This window comes from Chiloscyllium punctatum, chromosome 47 (genome assembly GCF_047496795.1).
Source record: "Chiloscyllium punctatum isolate Juve2018m chromosome 47, sChiPun1.3, whole genome shotgun sequence".
Taxonomy (NCBI): domain Eukaryota; kingdom Metazoa; phylum Chordata; class Chondrichthyes; order Orectolobiformes; family Hemiscylliidae; genus Chiloscyllium; species Chiloscyllium punctatum.
In genome coordinates this window covers 44,964,823-44,971,221 of record NC_092785.1, presented here as the reverse complement: position 1 = coordinate 44,971,221, position 6,399 = coordinate 44,964,823, and the positions used below count along the sequence as shown (strand labels likewise).

Genomic DNA, 6,399 nt, shown 5'->3' with positions numbered 1-6,399 from the left:
GGACCCCGACAGGTATCAGCACGGACGGCCTCCTACCTGCTGGCGCAGCAGCTCGTTGTCCATTTGAAGCTGCTCCAGTTCCTTCAGCTCCTCCAACAGGCGCACATTCCCCTGGCGCAACTCCTGGATATAGTCACAGGCCTTCGACAGGATCCCACCCTTACTCTGCAACAACACGGCATGGACACAGACAGTGAGAGAGGGACTGACAGGAGACTGACTCCAGACACGACACCCCCTCCCTATCTCTGTAACCCCCCTACACCCCCTCCCTATCTCTGTAACCCCCTCCAGCCCCTACACCCCCTCCCTATTCTCTGTAATCCCCTCCAGCCCCCTATACCCCTCCCTATCTCTGTAACCCCCTCCAGCCCCCTATACCCCCTCCCTATCTCTGTAACCCCCTCCAGCCCCTACACCCCCTCCCTATCTCTGTAACCCCCTCCAGCCCCTACACCCCCTCCCTATCTCTGTAACCCCCTCCAGCCCCTACACCCCTCCCTATCTCTGTAACCCCCCTCCATCCCCTACACCCCTCCCTATCTCTGTAACCCCCTCCAGCCCCTACACCCCCTCCCTATCTCTGTAACCTCCTCCAGTCCCTACACCCCCTCCCTATCTCTGTAACCCCCTCCAGTCCCTACACCCCCTCCCTATCTCTGTAACCCCCTCTAGCCCTACACCCCTTCCCTATCTCTGTAACCCCCTCCAGCCCCTACACCCCCTCCCTATCTCTGTAACACCCCTCAGCCCCCTACACCCCCTCCCTATCTCTGTAACCCCCCTACACCCCCTCCCTATCTCTGTAACCCCCCTCCAGCCCCTACACCCCCTCCCTATCTCTGTACCCCCTCCAGCCCCCTACACCCCCTCCCTATCTCTGTCACCCCCTCCAGCCCCTACACCCCTCCCTATCTCTGTAACCTCCTCCAGTCCCTACACCCCCTCCCTATCTCTGTAACCCCCTCCTGCCCCTACACTCCCTCCCTATCTCTGTAACCCCCTCCAGCCCCTATACCCCCCTCCCTATCTCTGTAACCCCCTCCTGCCCCTACACCCCTTCCCTATCTCTGTAACCCCCTCCAGCCCCTACACCCCCCTCCCTATCTCTGTAACACCCTCCAGCCCCTACACCCCCCTCCCTATCTCTGTAACCCCCTCCGTACCCTACACCCCCTCCCTATCTCTGTAACCCCTCCAGCCCCTACACCCCCTCCCTATCTCTGTACCCCCCTCCAGCCCCTACACCCCCTCCCTATCTCTGTAACCCCCTCCAGCCCCTACACCCCCTCCCTATCTCTGTAACCCCCTCCAGCCCCTACACCCCCTCCCCTATCTCTATAACCCCCTCCAGCCCCTACACCCCCTCCCTATCTCTATAACCCCCTCCAGCCCCTACACCCCCTCCCTATCTCTGTAACCTCCTCCAGTCCCTACACCCCCTCCCTATCTCTGTACCCCCTCCAGCCCCTACACCCCCTCCCTATCTCTGTAACCCCCCTACACCCCCTCCCTATCTCTGTAACCCCCCTCCAGCCCCTTACACCCCCTCCCTATCTCTGTACCCCCTCCAGCCCCTACACCCCCTCCCTATCTCTGTCACCCCCTCCAGCCCCTACACCCCTCCCTATCTCTGTAACCTCCTCCAGTCCCTACACCCCCTCCCTATCTCTGTAACCCCCTCCTGCCCCTACACTCCCTCCCTATCTCTGTAACCCCCTCCAGCCCCCTATACCCCCCTCCCTATCTCTGTAACCCCCTCCTGCCCCTACACCCCCTCCCTATCTCTGTAACCCCCTCCTGCCCCTACACTCCCTCCCTATCTCTGTAACCCCCTCCAGCCCCTACACCCCCCTCCCTATCTCTGTAACCCCCCTCGAGCCCCTACACCCCCTCCCTATCTCTGTAACCCCCTCCAGCCCCTACACCCCCTCCCTATCTCTGTAACCCCCTCCAGCCCCTACACCCCCCTCCCTATCTCTGTAACCCCCTCCTGCCCCTACACCCCCTCCCTATCTCTGTAACCCCCTCCAGCCCCTACACCCCCTCCCTATCTCTGTAACCCCTCCAGCCCCTACACCCCCTCCCTATCTCTGTAACCCCCTCCTGCCCCTACACCCCCTCCCTATCTCTGTAACCCCCTCCTGCCCCTACACCCCCTCCCTATCTCTGTAACCCCCTCCTGCCCCTACACCCCCTCCCTATCTCTGTAACCCCCTCCTGCCCCTACACTCCCTCCCTATCTCGAACCCCTCCAGCCCCTACACCCCTGGGGTTTGGGTTCATTGGGATTGTGTGCGGTAGGGAGTGAATGGGAAGGTGTTTGTGTCCATTGGGATTGTGTGCAGGGAGAGTGAATGGGAAGGGGTTTGGGTCCATTGGGATTGTGTGCAGTGGGAGTGAATGGGAAGGGGATTGAGTCCATTGGATTGTGTGCGGTGGGAGTGAATGGGAAGGGGTTTGGGTCCATTGGATTGTGTGCGGTGGGAGTGAATGGGAAGGGGTTTGGGTCCATTGGGATTGTGTGCGGTGGGAGTGAATGGGAAGGGGTTTGGGTCCATTGGGATTGTGTGCGGTGGGAGTGAATGGGAAGGGGTTTGGGACCATTGGGATTGTGTGCGGTGGGAGTGAATGGGAAGGGGATTGGGTCCATTGGGATTGTGTGCGGTGGAGTGAATGGGAAGGGGTTTGGGTCCATTGGGATTGTGTGCGGTGGGAGTGAATGGGAAGGGGATTGAGTCCATTGGGATTGTGTGCAGTGGGAGTGAATGGGAAGGGGATTGAGTCCATTGGGATTGTGTGCAGTGGGAGTGAATGGGAAGGGGTTTGGGTCCATTGGATTGTGTGCAGTGGGAGTGAATGGGAAGGGGTTTGTGTCCATGGGATTATGTATATGGGAATAAATGGAAAGGGATTTGAGATTCCGAACCTTCCCTATCTTCCTCTTGCCAACTAACTGATGACCAGCTCCGACAGGATCCTTTACCCGCAGAGATACCAGACTGAGGGGCCCACATACCTGGCCCGTCTTCGAACTGTCCACGGAACAATCCGGAATAATCTTCGACAGCTGGACAATCCAGTTATTGATTTTATCCCGTCTGCGTCTCTCCACTGAGTTCAGGGAGAATCCGGATACAGGGAATAAACAGAAACAAACAGACAGTCACAACAGAGAACAGCGGGGCAGGGGTCAGGGTCACACAGTTTTGGGGAACACGGTGAGGTGTCCCACGGTTTTGGGGGGAGACGGTGAGGGGTCCCACGGTTTTGGGGGAGACGGTGAGGTGTCCCCAGTTTGGGGGAGACGGTGAGGTGTCCCACAGTTTTGGGGTTACACGGTGAGGGGTCTCACAGTTTTGGGGTTACACGGTGAGGGGTCTCACCATTTTGGGGGTACACGCTGAGGTGTCCCACAGTTTTGGGGGAGACGTGAGGTGTCCCACAGTTTTGGGAGGTACACGGTGAGGGGTCCCACAGTTTTGGTGTACACGGTGAGGGGTCCACAGTTTTGGGGTACACGGTGAGGGGTCCCACAGTTTTGGGGGTACACGGTGAGGTGTCCCACAGTTTTGGGGGAGACGGTGAGGTGTCCCACAGTTTTGGGGGTACACGGTGAGGGCTCCACAGTTTGGGGGTACACGGTGAGGGCTCCCACAGTTTTGGGGTACACGGTGAGGGGTCCCACAGTTTTTGGGGTACACGGTGAGGGGTCTCACAGTTTTGGGGTACACGGTGAGGGGTCCCACAGTTTTGGGGGTACACGGTGATGGGTCCCACAGTTTTGGGGGTACACGGTGAGGGGTCCCACAGTTTTGGGGGAGACGGTGAGGTGTCCCACAGATTTGGGGGTACACGGTGAGGTGTCCCACAGTTTTGGGGGTACACGGTGAGGGGTCCCCACAGTTTTGGGGGTACACGGTGAGGGGTCCCACAGTTTTGGGGGTACACGGTGAGGTGTCCCACAGTTTTGGGGGAGACGGTGAGGTGTCCCACAGTTTTTGGGGTACACGGTGAGGGGTCCCACAGTTTTGTGGTACACGGTGAGGTGTCCCACAGATTGGGGGTACACGGTGAGGAGTCTCACAGTTTTGGGGGGGGATGGTGAGGTGTCCCACAGTTTTGGGGGTACACGGTGAGGTGTCCCACAGTTTTGGGGAGATGGTGAGGGGTCCTAGATCCTAGGAGTGTTGCTAAACAAAGAGACCTTGGAGTGCAGGTTCATAGTTCCTTGAAAGTGGAGTCGTGGGTAGATAGGATAGTGAAGGCAGCGTTTGGTATGCTTTCCTTTATTGGTCAGAGTATTGAGTACAGGAGTTGGGAGGTCATGTTGCGGCTGTACAGGACATTGGTTAGGCCACTGTTGGAATATTGCGTGCAATTCTGGTCTCCTTCCTATCGGAAAGATGTTGGGAAACTTGAAAGGGTCAGAAAAGATTTACAAGGATGTTGCCGGGGTTGGAGGGTTTGAGCTACAGGGAGAGGCTGAACAGGCTGGGGCTGTTTTCCCTGGAGCGTCGGAGGCTGAGGGGTGACCTTATAGAGGTTTATAAAATCATGAGGGACATGGATAGGGTAAATAGACAAAGTCTTTTCCCTGGGGGTGGGGGAGTCCAGAACGAGAGGGGCATAGGTTTAGGGTGAGAGGGGAAAGATATAAAAGAGACCAAAGGGGCAACTTTTTCACCCAGAGGGTGGTACGTGTATGGAATGAGCTGCCAGAGGATGTGGTGGAGGCTGGTACAATTACAGCATTTAAGAGGCATCTGGATGGGTATATGAATAGGAAGGGTTTGGAGGGATATGGGCCGGGTGCTGGCAGGTGGGACTAGATTGGGTTGGGATATCTGGGTCAGCATGGACGGTTGGGCCGAAGGGTCTGTTTCTGTGTTGGACATCTCTGTGACTCTATGAGACAGACTTACCCTCATTATGTTGGGCTCGCCTCTTATCATCGCGGGCAACCCGGGGATGGTCCAACTTTCTGAAAGAGACAGAGAATGAGTGAGAAAGTGAGAGGAGCAGGGAGAGAGGAGAGAGAGAGAGAGAGAGAGAGAGAGAGAGAGAGAGAGAGAAAAAGCGTGGGAGACAGAGAGGGAGAGCGAAAGAGATAGAGTGAGTGAGAGAGAAAGTGAGGGAGAGAGAGAAAGGGAGAGAGAGAGTGAGAAAGGGAGGGAGACAGAGAGAGGAAGAGATACAGAGAGAGGGAGAGGAAGAGAAAGTGAGGGAGACAGAGAGAGAGAGTGAGAAAGTGAGGGAAACGGAGAAAGAGAGAGAGTGAGAAAGTGAGAGAGATCGAGAGAGGGTGAAAGACAGTGAGTCAGTGAGGGAGAGAGGGAGTGAGGGAGATACAGAATGAGGTAGAGTGAGTCCTGATGCCTGGCCCCCGTGTTGGAGCAGCTGATCCACCCTGACCAGTCCTAGACTGTCTCGGCCCGGAGAATCTATGAGGATGTCTGTCTGGCCCGGGACCTGATACGTTTCTCCCAGAGGACCGGTCTGCCTGCCGATCTCCTCCCTGTCCCTCGATCAGGGAGACGGCGCTCGACAGGGCCGATCGCGAGCCTCCGCTCGGGGCTCTGTGGGCGTTCGGGATCCCGCACAGCGTCTGGTTAAAGTTACCGGGCCCTCGACGGAGCCCCTTCGCTTCGGGAGGGAAGGTACCTCAAGGCTGCCCCCACCCTGCTGTCTGGCCAGCTGTATTCCCTGGGTGTGGAGTTCAGGCAGGCAGTGAGGACCCTGTCTGCGCAATACCACCGCCCCCCCCCAACACCCCACCCCCCTGCTGGGACGAATTTCCACACCGGCCTTCCCTCCCTCCCTCTCTCTCTGGGGAGCCTCCTGGCTCGAACCGCTTACCCCCCTCGGTTCAGGGTGGCAGGCTGGATTCGGAATGTCACTGTTCCGCCTTCCAGCTCCACCTCCGCCCCCCCGCCCCCCCCCCCCCCCCCCCCCACACACACCCCGTTTACCGGCCGAACGGGGTGGGGGTCTCTCTGCGCAGGAGCCCTCCCTTACAGCCGTGGTGATTCGCAGACTCCCGCTCACGTGCGTATTGCTGCGGGGGTGTGTGTGTGTGTGTGTGCGCGCCACCCCCACCCCTCTCTGAGTTATTTAACCGACTGTCTGTCGTACTCTCGGTTGTCCCCAAGTTTGCAGAGGTTGGGGGGGGGGGGGAAGGAGTGGGCAGGTCAGGGAGGGTCTCCCCACGGTGGGGTTGGCCGTAAACAGCTCCAGGCAGCGGGCCGTGCGTGGAGAGGGGGTGGGGGGGGGAAGGGGTGTCGTCTCTGCCTGCCCCTCTCCCGTGGTTATGTTGGAGCCCAGGGTGCCCTCGGAGTTGAAGCGTGCAGCGCCCACCTGGATACTTTGAGGGGAGATGGGCACCGCAGGGTGGACGGG

The 6,399-nt window shown here is 58.5% G+C and overlaps 1 pseudogene; it reads right to left on the bottom strand.

The window, feature by feature from the left end:
- LOC140468620 (upstream stimulatory factor 1-like) overlaps window positions 1-6,399 on the bottom strand; it is an 84,150-nt pseudogene continuing 77,751 nt past the window's right edge.